The sequence below is a fragment of the Drosophila eugracilis genome, unplaced genomic scaffold (assembly GCF_018153835.1).
Source record: "Drosophila eugracilis isolate 14026-0451.02 unplaced genomic scaffold, ASM1815383v1 contig_567, whole genome shotgun sequence".
NCBI classification, from domain to species: domain Eukaryota; kingdom Metazoa; phylum Arthropoda; class Insecta; order Diptera; family Drosophilidae; genus Drosophila; species Drosophila eugracilis.
In genome coordinates, this window is record NW_024573445.1 from 20,077 (window position 1) to 39,381 (window position 19,305).

Here is a 19,305-nt window from a genome sequence, read left to right on the forward strand (position 1 = left end):
TTGTACAAACTCCATAATAAATGTTTGAGAAAAAGATCACATAAGTCACAAACACAAAATAGACCGATACAGAAAACCACGGTTAGGAAACGCGTAGAAATATTAGTTAAATGCTTTAATAAATCTCAAATACTAATATATGAACGCAGGGATAAGTTAAATAAAAACCATTGGTCTCAAGTATCAAAGTTTTGGATTCGACCAAGATCCAATCTAACAACTATTAGTGAAAGTTTCAATCACGATATATCAATACCTAATATTCTTAATACTTCAAAAATAATTGAAACTGGTGAAGAACCAGAATCAAAAGAAGTTATTGACCAACAAGATTTGGAAGAGGAAGAAATAAAAATACTCAGCTGTATTAATGTCTGAATTGGACAATTTTGCAGATTCAGACAATAGCTCGAGCATAGTTGAAGAAAAAATTACAATGGCACAGTCAAATACTGATTTTATCAATACTGCATCAAAGCTTATACCAGTAATTGATGGTAAAGCAGAAAACTTAGCAAGTTTTCTCGATGAATTGGAAATTATAGAATCAATAAAAGGCGAACACGAACAATTAGCTATTTCAATAATGAAAACAAAGCTAAAATGTGTCGCCAGAAACATAGTCCGAAATGAAAGAACTGTATCAGAAGTCATTTCCGGACTAAAGAGAAATGTCAAAGTCGAAACTGTAGAAGCATTTTCAGCTAAACTGATAAATCTACAGCAACGCAACATAACTGCTAACCAATATACATCAGAGTTTGAGCAAATGACAAAAGCTTTAGAAAATGCGTACATAACGGACGGCCTACCACTTGCGTTAGCCAGAAGTTACTCTACACAGTCTGCAGTTATGGCAATGACAAGGAATTGCGCAATTGATAAGGTAAAACTTATTGTGCAGGCTGGCACCTTCAATACCATGAATGATGCCATATCCAAGTTCGTAAATAGTTGCACGGAACCAACAGGACAACCCGATACTGTCCGTTATTTTAAAAATTATTGACAGCGTGGTGGAAACCGCGGACGTGGAAATTACAACAATTACAACAGTTCCAATTATAAAAATAATGGACGAGGCCAATATAGCGGAAACTCAAGAGGCCGTGGCAACTCGAATAACAGTAACACAAATAATTATGTGAGAATTGTCCTTCAGATACTCAACAGTAAACCACAATGTTCACAACATCAAACTTAGTCTTAATATATTTGTAAACTTTACGAATACAGAAACCAACAGAAAAGTTGTATTCTTAATTAACAATATCTGGCATTTCTGACAATAATGTTTTACTTCAGAAAAGTCATCCTATCACATAGTCTAAAATAGTATACTGACATATCTGTGGTAATTAACTTTAATCTGTCGTGTAAGGAGTGGAGCGGCACCTAATAAAGCTTTTTCGCTCATGGGAGTTTGGCCGTCGCTTTCCCTCTCTCATTTTTTGTTCATAGAATTATAGATAATTGAATTTGAACATCTTTCAACTTTTTGCATTCGTGTACAAAACGGTAGATAGTGCGTATTCTAACCAATAATTTAATTTAAAAAAACATTCCACTTACAAATTATTCTATATATTTATTATACATGTCGTATAAATATTTAATAAAAATTAAAAGCTTTGGGTATTTATTTCGTCGTTGACCCAACTCGTCGTAGAGAGCACCAATTTAGGGTTTATTTCAAGGCCCGAAAAAGCGATTTTTTTATATCGCTTTTATTTTCTTTTCCGAATTTGCCGCGCCTTTCCGACATTTTCCAATGCCTTGGCGCTATTTTCTCGGGACTTTGCATCATGCTTATATATTCAGTGCCTCTAGATATCGGGCAGTGCATTATGTTCCGCTAAGTGTCGTCATATATAAAAGAAGGAGCCGCCAACCTAATACAAGCACACATACGCATCTTCGCCCCGACAGACGTTCTTTCTACCTCTCTTTGCGATTTTTTTTTTGGTCGCTGGAAAGGGCCAAGCGTTGGCGTTGTCGTGGTCTTTCGCTGTGTATTCAGCATTGATGAAACAATGAGAAGTATATCCCGAACGCAGCAATATTTACAGAAGGGTCGACTACCACTAAATCAAGTCGAATTAGAAAGTCGTCTAGATTTTTTAGAGAATAGAGAATGCTTCATCAATTCAAAATCTACAATCAGCGTCACAATGCCGTTTGCCGAACGTTGCTATTCCAACTTTCAGCGGAAAGCACTCCGAATTTGAGCAAATTATAAGCCTTTTCGAAACATTTGTTGACATTTAATTTAATCATCTATCATCATGTCTAGCTGGCGACGCTTAAGGCACAGTCAAGACATTCCAAGTCAGTGGGGCAAATTTTCCCAAAGCCCAAAACCCAAAGCTGGCTAGCCTGAAGCGGGTGTACGATAATGTCATCTGGGAAATTTTCGGTTCGTCTGACGTTCAAATCTGACCCAAATAGATTTTTTCGCTTGAAAGAAGATTGTTCAAAGATCCTTCATTAAAGAAAATGTATCTGTATTTCATGGAGGAATATGTATCAATGTAGCAATGTTGTCCTTTCAGCGGGCATTAAAAAGATGTACCGCCAAGTGATGGTCAACGAAGCAGACCGAATGCCACAGCTTCTGTAAAAGCATTTTTGCATATGTGACGAAAGGACACAATAGGCCCAAGCCGCGCAGTCACCGAGAGTATGTTTCGTTTTGTCGCACGAAGATCCAGAAAAGAGTCAACCAATCAAAATTGAACGTAATCTTTGCCAGATAAGCGAACCATTCCAAGGGTTTTTGTTACGTCTGAGTCAGCAAATAATGCCATAAAGGCGCTATCAGATGCGGAGATCTCTGGGCAGTTTGAAAACTACTTTGCCAATTCAAAACCTGCATCTTGCAAAACCAGAGAAACTCGAAGGCTTTGCAGGTCCTCAACGCTTCCGGCGCCTGTCAACGGATCGTCAACATAAAAATCTTTCTGAATGACCTTCGCAGCATTTGGATACTTAGCTTGCGTCATTTTTTTAGATTGGGACGAGTCGCTACCAATGCAGTTATTATCGTCGTAGGAAGCCTTTAAGGCAACTTTGCACCAACTGCCCAGAGTTACGGTACCGCGATTCGTTCACACAGATCCGCAGGTCCCGATTGAGATACACCGATCCGCTGACACTGTCATGCCAGCATATGGAGCGCGCATCTACAATCGTAATCGAACATCTAAAGGTTTAAAAGTGTCATTACTGAAAACAAAATCAGAAGTAGCTCCACTCAAGACGAAAACTTTGCCTCGCCTTGAGCAGTGTGCAGCTCTTGAATAGTCTTATTAGCAGATCTTCTTAATCTTTACTGGCACTAATTAATTGCCCAATAAATAGAGATGTCCTATGGACTGACTCCGTATCACTCTGCATTGGATTAAATCCCATCCCTCGTCGTTATCCGTTTTCGTCTCGAATCGAGTAGGGGAAATCCAAAAGTGGTCGGAGAAAGCAATTTGGAGACACGCTCCTATGAAAGTAAGCCCAGCGGATATAGTGGGAAGTGATTTTGAAGAGCTCGTCACGTCCATCTGGTTCGCTGGACCATCATTTTTACTCGACTCATAAAGCAATTGGCCTGTAAATTCACACTTCGGCTTTAACTATTATTATCAGAACAAAGCCTTATCGCTTGATTCAAAAAATAAAGTCCTTTTTGATGCTCCTGAAGCTTCTAACAGTTTTCGTGTGGGTTTTTTAATGTAATCAAAAATGCAAAAAAGTTTTACAGTCTTTCGAAAAAAGTTTTATGCCAATTCACCGAATATTGACTTCAAAAATATTGTACAAGTTATCAAATCTCATGAATTCAGTGACGACATACGCAAAAATCGGAAACAGATATCGCCGAATATTCAGAAGTTGAATCCTTTCGTGCAGAAAAATAATTTAGATGGTGCTCTTCGACGCTGTTGCGAGTTGGTGGTTATTAAATGCTCCCATCCCGTAAGAAGCCAAATTTTTGCTCTTGCGTGATCGCGGTTCGTTAAATCTTACGTTTCATATCTGCACGTTACGGATTGTCATGCTGGTCCTTGAACTCTTGTTATCCTTCTGATAGAAAAAATATGGTTAGTCAATACTGTGAATGTATGTCTATCTATAAGTACAACCGCCACTTGGGCCTACGTAAATACAAGCAACCCGAAATATGCCCTCCTGCGAGCGGTCTGGGTTTGTTTAAGATACCATATCTGCTATCGGGGTGACTGTGTTCTCCCTTATCGCACTTAGAGTATTTCCCACGATCGGGAACTGTCCGATGCGTGGGTCTAGAACTAAAATCAAAAATGTACTTTCTCATGTTAGCTATTTATGCTAGGATTTGAACGAATAAAAATCAGTTTGAAATATCAACTCAACAACGTCAGACGCTCGTTTTATTTACAGCCTCTCTCGACATTTTGGTCCTTCGGCCGCTCTGCAACTTTCCCCCCTGTGGTAAGAGGCTCAGAGTTTTTTAAACCAGCGCCCTAAAAATATTAAGGCTGCTAAAAATAAATGTCTCTTGTGCTCCCCCACCCGTGCTAAGGAACAGAAAATGAATACATAAACAAAAAGATACACAAGAATCTTTTGTGTTTTAATTAAAAGGCACCTTGTAGTTAGAAAAAACTAAAGGTAGCTTAAAAATTTTAAAAACGAAAAATTCGTAAGGCGTGCTTGAGGCCATAAACATCAGCATAAAGTGTGCGTGAATAAAATAAAAAGAAAAAATATTTTAACGCGACGGGTATTAAGTGCCAATTAAATAAAAAAGTGAAAAGAACAAGGCAAGGAGCCTGTGAATAAATTAATAAAGTAAATCGAACAAAAAAGAGTTCGGAAAGGTTAAAAAAAATGTCAGACTGGACAAACAATTAGTGAAAAAATTTGAATAACAAGGCAAGGAGCCTGTTGAAGTAAACCAAAAAAGAGTTCAACAAAAAGTGAAAAATAAATACATATATACTCGTATATATATATAAAATCATCTCTAAAGCCGACACCTATACCAGCGGAAGGAAGCAGAAGGAAGGAAGGCTGCACGACAGCAACTACAAATAAGTCTGCAACAACAACTACGGCGGCAGCGACAACAGCAGCAGCATCGTAATCGGAAATCCAGATAATTATACAAAAATACTTATACCTAAGTTTAAAATATATAAATAAAAAAAAATGATGTCAGACAAAACTTTAGAGTTGCTAAAGGCGCAGTCCGGAATAATTTTGGAAATTAGGCAGGTAGAAGCTAAAGTAGGGTTAACCAAACAAGACATAGTAAGGCTAGAAGAGCTTCAGAAACTCTTCATAACAAATCATACGGTACTATTGAAGATCGGCGTTGTCGATCATGAATACTTTAACTCGAAACAGTACGACGTGATAATGGTGGTCCTGGCTCAAATCAAATTAAGATTTGACAAAGAGTCTTTAAAGGATAAGCCAGAGGGACAGATTGTACCCACAGCCCCAGTTTCCAAGTCGAAAAACGCGGAAACGAATATTGAGTTGCCAGGGACTTCGAACGCTTCCGGAATAGCGCAAACATTCCGAATTCAGGTAGGCAAGTTAAGAGAATATTTGGATGAGACGACGACTCTCATAGACAGCAGTCAGGATTTGGTGAAAATAAGAAAAAACAAAATAGAGTTTTTTTTCAGGAGAGTACAGAATTTAATAGAACAGGTTAATACTTGTTTTGAAAGTTCGGTATTCGAGGAGGAGATAAGGGATATCGAGTTTGATACACAAAACATTTTAGCTGCGATAAACAATAGCAATGCCTAAAATTCAGATTCCCACATTTTTTGGTGATTCCAAAGAATGGGATATGCTTTATGAGCTGTTTACAGAGCCCATCCACCATCTCTAAAATTTAATTATCTCAAGTCGGCATAAAAAGGAGAAGTCAGGAATGTGGTTGCTCACTTATTGCTAGGCGCCGGAGAAAATTACGAAGCCACTTGGGAGTTTTTGACCAAGCGGTATGAGAATAAAAGAAAAATATTCTCAGAGCACATGAGAAGGCTTCAGATAAGTAGCTAGAACATAGGACATAGGCTGATTATAATACATCAGTGACCCTTTGCTATCTCTTGGATGAGTCCATCTGAGAACTCACCCATACCCTCAAGTGTGCGCTCAGGTCCGAAATTTTTGCCTTTTTAGGGAAGTAGTGACCACTTGGAGCATCGGCGAATTGGCACTCGGCTAAAATAGCACTCGGCGAAATGGCCCTCCGCCCAGCCAGTGTCATAAATCTTTGGTTGGTGTCTTGGCTGAGAAACCGTTTTCGGGTATAGGTCAGAGAACGTCAAGGGTGTCTTTTTTCGGCACCCGAATCACACTCATACATTTCGAGTGTGTGACAGAGAACGTCAAGGGTGTCTTTTTTCGGCACCCGAATCACACTCATACATTTCGAGTGTGTGTCGCACTCATAAACAGCAAGAAAAGAGCACACACCCGGAGTGCACAGATCGCTTTGTGCGTTTAGGGTGTTTGCGTTTTTGACACCCGCTCAATTCTAGGCACATGATCCTAATGCACAGACACACGACACACTCATAGCAAATGAAGCGAGTGTCTGAGACACCCATAATTTGGGAAAAGTGAGTCGGGTGTCTTGAAAATGAGTCGAGTGTCTTGAAATGATTCGAGTGTCTTGAAATGAGTCGGGTGTTTCGGGTGTCTTCAGCTGTATTGCATGAGCAGGTCATTGAGGGTTGACCGAATAATTTTACATGAAAGGAAGGAAGGAAATCCCAATAATGGCCCTTAAAAAAGGCCAAATATTTTAGGATTTTCCATGTCAAGCCATCTACCTGTTATTCGCAGTGCAATTGACTTATGATCTGTATTCTTATACGCATCTGCAAAAAACGGGAATACATTTGCAGGTAGATGGTTTGATAACAACACGGAAAATCCTAAAATATTGATGCAATGTACGTTTTTTTTTTGGGTTTTTTAAGACTTTGTCATTAAATATTTGTAATGATTATAAACTCTTATTTTTTAATAAGATTGTCATTGTTGACATACCGGGTTTCATTAACCATGGCACTCTCAGTAAAGGTAATGAGATGCGTGCCTCGTACATGGATGTAAGTGCCATTATCTACACTCACACGTGCCGGACGATCGTTCACGATTATGATGCCTTCATCCACGTGAGTGACTGGGTGTAGATCGCTGTGCTGGATGTCACAGTGTGCTATGCCCCCAGCGTGGAGCTCTTGTGCGCACGACCTTCTTGACGCCAGCTGGCAAAATGTTGCTCCAGGTGTTGTGGAGCAATTGTCGACCGTGTGAATCGCTCCATTGCAATCAGCTATTATTCTGTCCTCCAGTCTGAGCATCGTGTCATGATGGGACACGGGAAAAACAGTGATTTTAATACATGATGATTTAATTATTGGAAATTTAATGACAAAATGCAAAAGGTTAGCGGATTGTAATATTTTGACGGAAGCAACGGACAATAAGTCTTTGATGGGGGTATTTGTGGGCTCTTCTATCCATATTTCTTCTAGGTCTGCATGATCTAATATAGTAGGGCTCACAATGTTGGCCTTGGCTAGAGCTATCGCTAGTAATAAATTTTGCAGCTCCATATTAATCATTCTATTTCGGGATAACAACATCTCATAAAGATGCCCCGTGTCGATTTGGGTTCCCTTGGCTGACCTCAGAAGTTGATTGACAGTGTTAGTAATATTATTGATTTGTTCTTGTACTTTACTATTCATATTTATCTGTCTATTGTTTGCATTTATTAGTTGAAATTCATTGAGTTTGATTTTTTCAAAATCCTCTGCGTCTGGCGTTCCTGCCACTACCTTTAACACGGCTCCTAGGAAATCCAAACTCCTAGCTACTCTGTGGTGGATGCTCAACGAGTCGAGCAGGTCACGCAGATGAGCGATATCGACGCTCAAAAGTTTCTGCATGTGTGACTGGGGAAACATGCTGGTCATGCCATCCGTTTCTTCCACCACACGCCTATATTCGGAGAGATTCGCCGAGTGTGTTACGGATGCGAATTCTTCCCAAACTAAAATTCTACCATCAATGATGGGAATATATTTGGCCTGCGAGTAGTCCGAGACATGCCCCGATGTTACGGTAAGCAGGACTAACAGGGATACGATTACGAACCTGTAATATTGGATGTATTGTACTGTTTGTTTAAAATATTGCAGCCCTCCACCAAAGCAAAAAGAAGAAAACACAATTATAACAAAAATTTACACCAAGCGAACAGGGGTGAGAAAATATGGAAAAACTTATGCCAAGTGGCTAAGGGTGAAAAAGTATGGAAAAAAACTTATGCCAAGTGGCTAGGGGTGAAAAAATATGGAAAAAAACTTATGCCAAGTGGCTAGGTGTAAGCATTAGAAAAAATGAATTATTATCTAATGTTGTCCTTGTGGACCACCCTCCCCTTAATGAGGACCGTGGTCCCCAGGTCTGCTTCAACAGCTTTCTCCTCACACAGTGGTGTGAGTTTATTGCCAAGCCTTCGGTTTGACTTGACCAAAACTTTTTCGCCGACTTCGAATGTTCTACATTGTCGGGAGGCATTTTCCCTGGCCCTGAGCGAATTTTGTGCCCTAACGATCTTATTTTGGACTTCCGTCTGTGGGTCGTCTGGGTGCTTTTGCACGGTATCGACTGGCCGTTTGTCAACGACAGAGTGAATTGATTTATTATATTTGGCGGTTGCCAATAAAATAATTTCCACAGTATCGGTTATCCCCTTGTCGATTTTCAGGCAACGAGCAAGCTCCAAGAGGGTGCTGTGAAAGCGCTCTACCTGCCCGTTTGAGACGCTATGAAGTGGTGGGGCATTTGCAATGCTAACACCAAAATGGTTGTTAAGCATGGCTGAGATAGTGTGCGAGTTTAACGAAGGTTCATTATCGCAATAGACTACTCTAGCCCTAGGGAAAAAGTTCATGATTTGGAGAATGGCCGGTTTAAGATCCTCGATTGGACATGTTGTACAACTGCAAACTTCGAAAACTTGTCTATGCAAGTGAGGAAGTATTTCTTGTCTGTGGAAAAGATGTCGATGTGTAGCAGTTCTCCCACATGAGAGGGGATCGGAGTCTCGCCTAGCTCATGCTTCTTTGGGTGCCTATCGTACTTGGCTTTCGCACATGTTTTGCAGTTAGCTACAATTTCGGTGGCTAGCTTGGCCATTTTTGGAAAGTAGTACTCGGAGAGTATCTGCTTAACATTTTCCTGGGCCGATCTGTGGGCCCTGTTGTGTTCGACGGTGAGGATTTCCCGTCTCTCAGGGACTGCAAAAATATCCGTTACGCGGTTTTTGCAATGCCAAAATTTGGTGGCTGGAAACTGCCGAACCAATTCGTCCTGTATCATTGCCAGCGTGTGCAAGTCACAATGAATGGCGTTTACGCCTTTAGGAACGATTATATCTGCGAGTTCATCGAGTAATGACTCCTTGCAGGAAAAGTTAATTGTATGCCGTCTCTTGTTTCCAAAGAGGACGAAGCTGCGTTTTAACGGAAATCGTGCCTCCTCCAGAGTTATCTGGTTCTGGAAGCAATTCAACGGCTTGTCCGAGGTTTCAATGGTGTAGGTTAGCGACAGCTCACTGTGAATTGTGGCCGCGCTAGAAAAAGCCTCTTCCTCTTCCACAACGTTAAGTTGCTGTCTTGAGAGGGCATCCGCAACAAGGTTATCCTTGCCGGGCTTGTAAAAAATTTTAGCGCCGGACTCGTCGATGCGGGCTTTCCACCTCTTGATTTTCGCATTCGGATTGGATTCCGATACTGCGAAGGTCAACGGTTGGTGGTCAGTAAAGATATTTATATCTTTTACTGCATATAAATAGTGGCGTAATTTGGCCAATGCCCAAACTATAGCTAATAGCTCCCTTTCATTGGTAGCATAATTAACTTCCCTGTCCTTTAAGGTCCTAGAGATCATTGTTAGGCATCTGTCGTTAGATCAAATGCCTTCTGGTAGTCGGGGTATCTAAGGATGACATCCTCAGAAGCCAGAATGTTACGCAGTTTTTGGAAAGCCAGCCGTTGGGGCTCGCTGAACTGCACCTGGATGTTCCTGGATCTGTGTCGACTGGCACTTCCAAGTTCCCCTTTCAAAAGATCTGTGATGGGCCGAGCTATGGATGCAAAATCTTTTATGAAGCATCTATAATAGCTGGCCAAGCCAAGGAATGATCTGACCTCGAATATGTTCTTAGGCTCTGGGAATTCCTGAATGGCTTTTATTTTTTCTGGGTCTGTGGTAGCCCCGTTATTGGTGACTATAAACCCTAAGAAGCTAACGCTTTTCTTGAAAAATTTTGACTTTTCTGTTGATACCCTCATATTTGCATCGTGTAGGCTCTTGAGAACCCAATCTACGTGCCGGATGTGGGAGTTTTCGTCCTCTGAAAAGACGATAACATCATCAACATAGACATAGCAAAATTTGCCAATCTGCTCTCGCAGTATGTCGTCAATTGTTCTTTGGAAAATGCTTGCCGCATTTTTTAATCCAAATGGCATTCTGCGAAACTCGTACTTCCCCCGTTAACGGAAAAGGAAGTCTTTTCACGGTCGCATTCTGCCAGCGTGATCTGATGATAACCGGACTTCAAGTCCAGGGTTGTGAAGTACTTGGCCTTGCCTAAGTTTCCTAATATCATCGAGATGTTCGGCATGGGGTACCGATCGGGTATTGTTTTCTCGTTTAGTTTGCGAAAATCCAATACCAAACGCATTTTCCGCCTGCCAGTTTCGTCGGTGCCCTTTTTGTCTACGACCCATATTGGGTTATTGTAGGGGGACTTCGACTTTTGGATGATGCCATTTTTTAGCAGATCTTGGATTTCGCTATTTACAAAATCAGCTGCCCCCATTGGATATGGGTAAAGTTTGGCATAAATGGGAGTCTCATCAATGGTTCTGATGGTGGCAACCACCGACGTATTGTAGGACAAGGCCTCGTTGGGGTCTGCGAAGGTTTTTTTCCTGTCGCTGAGCATTTTTAAAAATGCTTTTCTGGCCAAAGGTGGTGCATCAGAGCAGTCCACCTCAGTAAAATTTATATCAGGACATGTATGAAAGTCGATGCTCTCTACTTCCGTGCCCCATTTGAGCTGACCGGAGGCCAGACAAAGTGACACCCCTGCCTGTTTTAAAAGGTCAAGGCCGATGATTCCATCAAAAGAGGACAAATCCGGTAAAATGAAGAATGTGGCCTTCAAGTTGAAAATTGACACGAAACATTTCTTCGTGATGTTGGTTACTCCATGGATCGAATGAACCTTGAATGGAGATTCTACCGGGCGGACGCCTTTCAATCCTTCGTATGGTTGGATGAAATTTTTGGCCGCGCCCGTATCAACTAGAAATTTCATGTCAATCCCCGCTACTCTTCGTCTGATGACGTGTAGCAGGGATCTTCCCCTAAAAAATTTATGGCATCCGAGTCATACTCATAGATGGCGTCGTCGTCGATTTCTTGTGCCGCGCTAGAGGCCGCTGTGGTGTACGTATCACCAGCTCTGTCAGCGCTCTGGGCAATGTGGTTAACCCTTTGCCTTTTTTGTGGGTTGGCTCTATCGGACGCTGCCTGCCTCCTATTCTGGTATGCCGGAGCTTGTGATGGTTTAAGCATTTTAGACAATGATGGATCCACTTCCATGGGTTCAGGAGTGTGTCCCCGGTGCCTATCGCTGCGTGGGGCAGAGTGCACTTGTGCCTTGTGTTGCTTAGTAAAATGGGGGTTTTTACCGCCACTATGTTGTGAATTAGCCTGAGGGGCAGCCTGCTGACGCTCTTGCGCCTTGGGAAATTGTTTTTTTTTTGTTATAGTATGCGCCTACTGCCGCCTGTCGCCAGGAGACGTATGTTTCCTGGGCACCCGAAAATTCGGGCAGGCATTTGACGGCGTCTAGTGGTTCATTACAAACGACGGTGTTATTAATATCTATGGGTGTGTAAACCTTAATCTGAGGAGCTACTGTTGGGGCGGGTGCGACTTGTATTGCCGCCACTTGGTTGGCCAGCTGTTGAATAGTCTGGCGCAACTCATTTTCCCTGCGCTGGCTGTCAATGGCCGCTTCTTGTAGGGCATGATTGACGGCAGCCTCCACTACCGCTTTTATTTGGTCTGGGTTGAATGCCATGTTTCTGGCCGAGGGAGTGCCGACGTTTACACTTTTCGGTGTAGAAGTTCTTGCCGGCCCTTCGGTTTCAGATTCAGAGTCGCTGGGGATCTGCTTGTTGTTCCTGTATTGTTGGAATGGGTTGCTCATATAGAGCTGAGCAAGCTAACTCGGCCCAGCGATTTAATGCATGCTCAAGCGGACTTGTCCGTGGGCATGGCGGGGGTCCGCGGGGGCTGAGATGCCGCTTGGTAACGATGGCCGAGGGCTCGTTGAAAAATTGAACCGATGTCTTGCTGAGCAATGACAAGGGGAAGGGGGTTGCGGGGACTGGGCTAAGTTGCCGTTCCGAAAGACAAAAAAAAGGCGAGTTAACAAAATCGGAATACAAACGTCGCGGTGTCGAGTTCGGAGTGTCGTAGTGGGGTGGGTAAGCGATGAAAACGAAAACAAACCCAAGATTGTTGCGAAGCTAACACAAAGAATTTAGGCGTAAGCAAAAAGACGACTACATATAAAGGGTAAATTAAATGTACAATTAATAAATTTATATTCCAGCGGCGCCTTTGCGTCTAGGCTGGCTATTAAATATGTGGTCTGGTAGTTATATTGGTGCTAATATTCGGCACCAAGATATTTATTGAAAAGATTTAAAAAAATGCAAACAATGAAAAACATAAATAATATCACTTGTGATTACACCAATAAAATTGTCAAACAATTAGTGAGTACGTTTATTTATAAAAATGTTAGCACGAAACTTTAATATAGAGTTGCAGAAAATATAGCGTATTGAAATATTTTACTAATGCAGATGCCGGAAAATTTTTGGAACAGAAGTGCTTACTTACATGATTTCCCCGACTTAGATGGGTAATTTTAACGTGGGCGCCAATTAGAAGACAGCTGGTAACTTTCGTTATGTCGTCAGCGGGAGGGGGTGAGCCAGGCCGGTCGACCTAGTGTTCTTCCTTCCTTCTTTAGAGGTTGCGAAGCGCTCCAGGCAGGTGCGCCTAGTAGACTTCTTTCACTTGTTGAGTGTTACGTAGGGAGGAACTACCTCCGTTATCGCTGGCCCTTAAGGCTCAACAACCAATAATAATGAAAGTAATTTTCTGTGTATCGGCGGTGCCGGAATTCATATACGAGAGCGATGGCTCTGTCTTTATTGAAACTTTGAAATGAACTGAACTTAAAGCTAACATGAAAAGAGAATCATAGCGGCCACTCCAATGGGTAGTGCTTGCCGGCTATGCACGGGCTTCCGGCCAGACGCTGTGTCAGCAATTTGGCCGGAGCGAACTCTCGGACAGTCGGTCATTGCCGTCGCCCGGTTGACTTAGTTAACTGCTATATATCAGTGTTTGTATGTATGGCTACGAAGGCAATTCATTTAGAAGTTGTCATGATTTAACTTCTGATGCATTCCTAGCAGCATTACAAAGATTTATAGCGAGAAGAGGAAAATGTACCAATATATATTCGGATAATGGTACTAATTTTGTAGGAGCTGCACGGAAGTTAGACGAAGATTTAGTAAAAGCTAGACAATATAACTCCAAAGTAGCTGCAGAAAAGGAAACTGAAAAAATTCAGTGGCATTTTATCCCGCCGGCAGGACCTCACTTTGGAGGTATTTGGGAAGCAGGTGTTAAGTTCGTAATATATCATTTAAAAAGAGTAATTAGAGATAGTATATTGACATACGAAGAAATGTCAACCCTTATATGCCAAATCGAAGCAGTACTTAATTCTAGACCACTATATATGACAGGAAAAGACGTGGATGATAATGAAGTGCTAACGCCCGGGCATTTCTTAATAGGTCGACCAACGATTGATATAGTGGAGGCAGTTGAAGAAAATGAAAAAATTGTGAGCCTAGATAGGTGGAGGTTAATTCAAAAAATGAAAAGAGATTTTTGGGTCAAATGGAAAGAGGATTATTTATATACATTGCAGAAAGATATAAATGGAAAAAAGGTAGTCAAAATATAGAAAAAGGGCAAATAATGCTTTTAAAAGATGAAAACTGTCACCCAGCCAAATGGCCAATGGCAAAAGTAGAAGAAATTCATAAAGGCAGGGACGATAAAGTTAGGGTTGTCAAAGTAAAAACCTCAGAAGCATCATTGACGAGGCCGATTGGCAAGATTTGACCTTTAATTGGTGTACAACAAGCTGAGGATGCAACCACAACTCCGACCGTAAGCCATAAAAAAAGAGTTTCCCATAGGTTATCTAAACTAGATAGCATAGTGATATTGACTTTTATTGCTTTAGTTTGTCAGGTATCCAGTGCTTCAGCTATAAAACCCAAAAAGAATGTGTTTGATGTACAAAAAATAAATAGTACTCCGGCAATATATTAAGATCCACTAGGAGATGTGGAAATTGTGGAATTTAGTAATTTATTATAACATGGATGCATATTTCAAGATGATTTCAAAAGGAAAAGCTCTGATAAGGGCAATGAGAAAAGTTTGTGACAAACTTCATAGCTTTGAAGACCAATGCCATCTAGTTTTGAATAATATGCAAAATCAGATATTAGAACTAGAAGAGAATAATAAATTATTCATGATGCAACCGAGATCCAGAACCAAGCGTGCTCCTTTCGAGTTTATGGGTTCATTGTATCATATTTTATTCGGTATAATGGATGAAAATGACAGGGAACAATTTGAAGAAAATATGAAGAACTTATTAGACAATCAGAGGAACATAGATAAATTGGTTCAAAAGCAAACTTCAATTGTTGATTCAACTACTAATTTATTAAAAAGAACAACCGAGGACGTTAACGCCAATTTTAGGAGTATGCAATTAAGAATCGAGAACATGGCAGAAGTTCTTAAGGAGAATTACTATGTGTACAAAAAATCGATAAAATTCTTTATGGTAACCAAACAGCTTCAATCATTGATTGAAGAAGGTGAGAAAGTCGAATCAGGGGTATAAACCTTTTAATAGATATTAATCATGGTAGGCTGAATACAAATATCCTTAGGTCAAATCAGCTTAAAAGTGAAATTGCCAAAATTCACGAAAATCTGTCGGAAAATCTAATACTTCCAGGGAAGAGGTCAGGAACGGAACTTAAGGAGGTATATAGTTTATTGACAGCGAGGGGATAATTTATAGAGAATTAATTAATCATCAGTGCAAAGGTTCCTTTGTTTAGTAGGCATTTTGAAATCGATTCATATCATTTAATGAGTGAATTAAATCAATGTCAAAAATGGTAACAAGGTAAAAGGATATGCAAAGGAAATTGGCCCTGGAACTCCGCGAATGACAACGCATGTGAGGTTCAACCGTTAAAACCAAATAGAGCTTCGAATTGCGTATATAAAACCATAGTTGGTTCCACAAGTTACTGGGTAGAATTGGAAAAGAAAAGTAGTTGGTTGTTTAAGGATTCGCTTAATACCAAAATAAGGGTGCAATGTACTCGCTCTCGTATTGTACTGCAAGAACGGATGACAACATTTTAATAGCACATCATAATATTCAATCGGAAAGTGAACAGATTCTGTCAACACCATACATAGGAGATGTAAGTAAAGTTCCTAATATTATGTGGGATCCGTTGAAACTAACCCCATTAAAAAATACAATTGAAATTAATAAATTAAGGAAAGAAATTAAAGATCTGAAAGAAAATCATTCACAATTGAAAGATTTGCATTTCCATCATATTTCCGGACACGCTGGTCTTATACTTTCATTGATAGTTATGGCAATTTTGATAATATATTTTGTAAAAAAAATGTTTGATTAGGCAAAGATTAGAAGCCATAACATTCGCCGGCCTGTTGCCAGGAATTTAATGGCAAATAATTAAGTAAATGATATATATATATAAATATGTTAAAAATTATAAAAAATGTACCGACCACTTAATCATTGTTTGCACAAATGTCGAAAATAAAATATATTGTTAACTAAATGTCAAGCTTGCCGGGCCTTTGGTAGAATGTTCATAAGAACACGAATTATTATAATTTTTATTATTAAGAAAGACAAATTCAAACCAATGTGTTCAGACGAACACGACTATGTTTATATTAGATATGTAAAGGCTGCGGATGTTTAGGTAATAAAATCTGTATCTGTACCAAAAAACTGCGGCCTGGCAGCGCCCACTTGAGCCTGATACAACGCGGTATCGAAAACACTTGACATGTAATATGACCTCCTGCGAGCGGTCGCACTATGTTAAAAGATAAGTGCTATCGGGGTAGCAGAGATATCTTTTATCGCACTTAGAACCGTTTCCCACGATCGGGGATGTGCCGATCCGTGGGTCTAAAGATAAGAACATTTGTCGATTCACATGTTAGCTACCTAAGCTAGGTTTTATTAAAAATAAAATCAGTTTTGCAATAGAACTCAACGAATGAAGATTGTTTTTATTTAAACCTTCTTTTCATTTTGGTCCTTCGCAACTCTGACGTTCTCCCACACCATTGGTAAGAGACTCAGAGAAAAAGAACGGTCCTGCTAAGTGGTAACACTTAAAAAGCTACAGGTTGCAAAAATAATTGGCTCTAGATTTCCCCGGTAAGAATCAGAGCATAAATTAATAAAGCATAAGGATAGACAAGAATCTTTATTGCTTAATAAATTTACACAATTATTAAAAACAAAAAATTTATTCTTTGTTAAAAAAAAAAAATTGTGAAAAATATAAAATTTTTTAATAAAATTTGCTATCATGCAAATAAATATTTGGCGTTATTTCGAAACCATAAACATCGAAATCGGTGATAAATTATTGGGCGTATTCGAGGCCATAAACATCGAAAAAGTGGTGACAAGTGAAAGTAAAAAGAAAAAATCCTACCGACATTAAATCCCAGTTGTGACAGTTCCGTGAGCTTACAGAGAAGATCAAGAAAAAAGAAAAAATAATGCCAAAAGGATATACAAAAATAATAATAATATTAAAAATCAACATATAACAAACTTAAAAAAAAAAAAGTTGAAGACATCTAAAGCCACCAACTACAACGACTACAGCAGTAACGTGTGAGCGGCAGCAACAGCATCAGCAGAAGCAGCAACAACATCAGCAGAAGCAGCAACAACATCAGCAGAAGCAGCAACGCCAGAGACTACAACAACTACTGCAGCAACTTATCGGCGACAGCAACGACAACTACAGCCACACGGCAGCGTAAGCAGGTAAGTGAATTTTAAGGTTTTTTTAATATACTAAATTAAGTTAAATTAAACATACATGTTGTACGCTCTAACGATTGCCCTTATTAAAAGGCAAGTAGAAATCACGTTGAGCAGTAAGGAGTTACTTGAACTCCCGAGCTTGACATTCGAATATATGAGAACCTTTGACGCACTTAGAGCCAAGAGTATAAACAATCACTCGGCTCTTTTAAAAATGGGAGTAATCGATTACGATTACTTCAAATATAGACACTATGAACAGATGATGCTAGGTTTTGAAAAAATAGAAGCACGCATAGTCGAAACTTTAGACAAGACAGATAAAATCAAGATAGACTCAGGCACAGGTAGCAGCAAGGATGTTAAAAAAAATGAAGTAGGTAGCTCGAGCAGACTGGAAAGGGCGATAGACCAATTAAATAAATATTTAAAAGAAACCTTTGACGACATTAAGGAAAATAGTGTAAATTCATTTGAGATTAGGATCGATAAATTGGATTTTTACTGGAAGAAGGTTGTTTCATTAAAAGAAGTCGAAATGACTGATGTCACAGCTAGGGGGTTTGACGATATTCTAGATGAACTAGAATTTGACATTATCACTGTCACGAATAATATGAAGAAAAAATTATAAATGTGTCTAGTAAGGTTGAAAGCACAAGTCAAAAAATTGACGAGTTGCCGACTCTACTCAAAATACAAGTACACACATTCTCTGGAGACTCCAAAGATTGGGACTTATTTTATGAGTTATTTACTGAGCTCATACATTTAAGAGAGGACCAAATCCTACCTTAAAATTTAATTATTTAAAGATATCTCTTAAGGGAGAAGCCCGTAATGTGGTTTCTCACTTATTGTTGGGATCAGGGGATAATTACGAGGCCGCTTGAGAATTGTTGACCAAGCGGTACGAAAATAAACGGAAAATATTTTCCAACCAATTGAATCGCCCTCTTGAGCTTCAATGTTTAAATATTGACTCAGGAAAGCAATTGAAAGTGTTCATTGACACGATAAACGGGTCAATTCACTTGATAAAATTAAAGGCACAAATATCCGATGAAGTGGATATAATCTTTGCACATATAGTAATTAAAAAATTTAATAAAGAAGCTCTACAATTATACGAGAGCCATGTCAAAAAGCAAAGGAAATTCAATTATTGTCCAACATCACAATTTTTAGAGCAACGACTAAGTTCGCTAAGCTCACTTCAGGATGAAAAACCTGTTAAAAAAATATTTAGTAACAATTCAAAAGAATTGTTCACAAACAGTTGTCCCATTTGCAAAGGTGTGGGTCACACAATATTTTATTGTCATAAATCTAAAGCGTTAAATCCATCAGAAAGGATGGAAAAAGTTAAGAAAGCTTTCTTGTGTTTTAAATGTCTAAGATACCCATGTAATAAAAAAATGCACTAGCGAAGTAACGAGTTCGCTGTGCAAGAGAAATCACCATAGCATGCTACATATAAATTTTAAACAAAATAGTGAAAAGGTGAATACATGTGTGACGTCGGAGCAGGCATTATTGGCTACTGCAAATATTCAAATAAAATCCTCTCAAGGACATTTTGAAAATTTTAGAGCCTTGATTGACAGTGGGTCACAAAGCACAATTATTACTGAAGAATCAGCGCAGATTTTGAAGTTGAACAGAATTAGATCTCAAACAGAGGTCAGTGGAGTTTCATCCACAGGATAGTGCATATCCAAGCACAAAGCTATAATTGAAATTAAAACCAAAAATTCTCAAAAAACGTTAAAAATTGAAGCATTAATACTTCCCAAACTTATGAAGGCTCTTCCAGTCAGCACAGTTAATGTTGACAAAGAAAAATGGGAGGACTTTAATTTAGCTGACCCCAAATTTGATAAAGCAGGTCGTATTGATCTAATTGTCGGAGCAGATTTATAAACTCACATCATACAAACTGTGAAAAGCTGTGAAAA

At 39.6% G+C, this 19,305-nt stretch overlaps 1 protein-coding gene across 2 annotated transcripts in view; it reads left to right on the forward strand.

The window, feature by feature from the left end:
• The first annotated feature begins 15,620 nt into the window (after nt 1-15,620).
• The window catches only part of LOC121530354, a 114,680-nt gene continuing 110,995 nt past the window's right edge, over nt 15,621-19,305 (forward strand). The window contains exon 1 of one of the 2 annotated variants that reach the window (XM_041819315.1): nt 15,621-17,347. The gene's annotated coding sequence lies outside the window, so the exon portion shown is untranslated. The remainder of the gene's footprint in view (nt 17,348-19,305) is intronic. The other variant, XM_041819314.1, reaches the window with a different exon arrangement.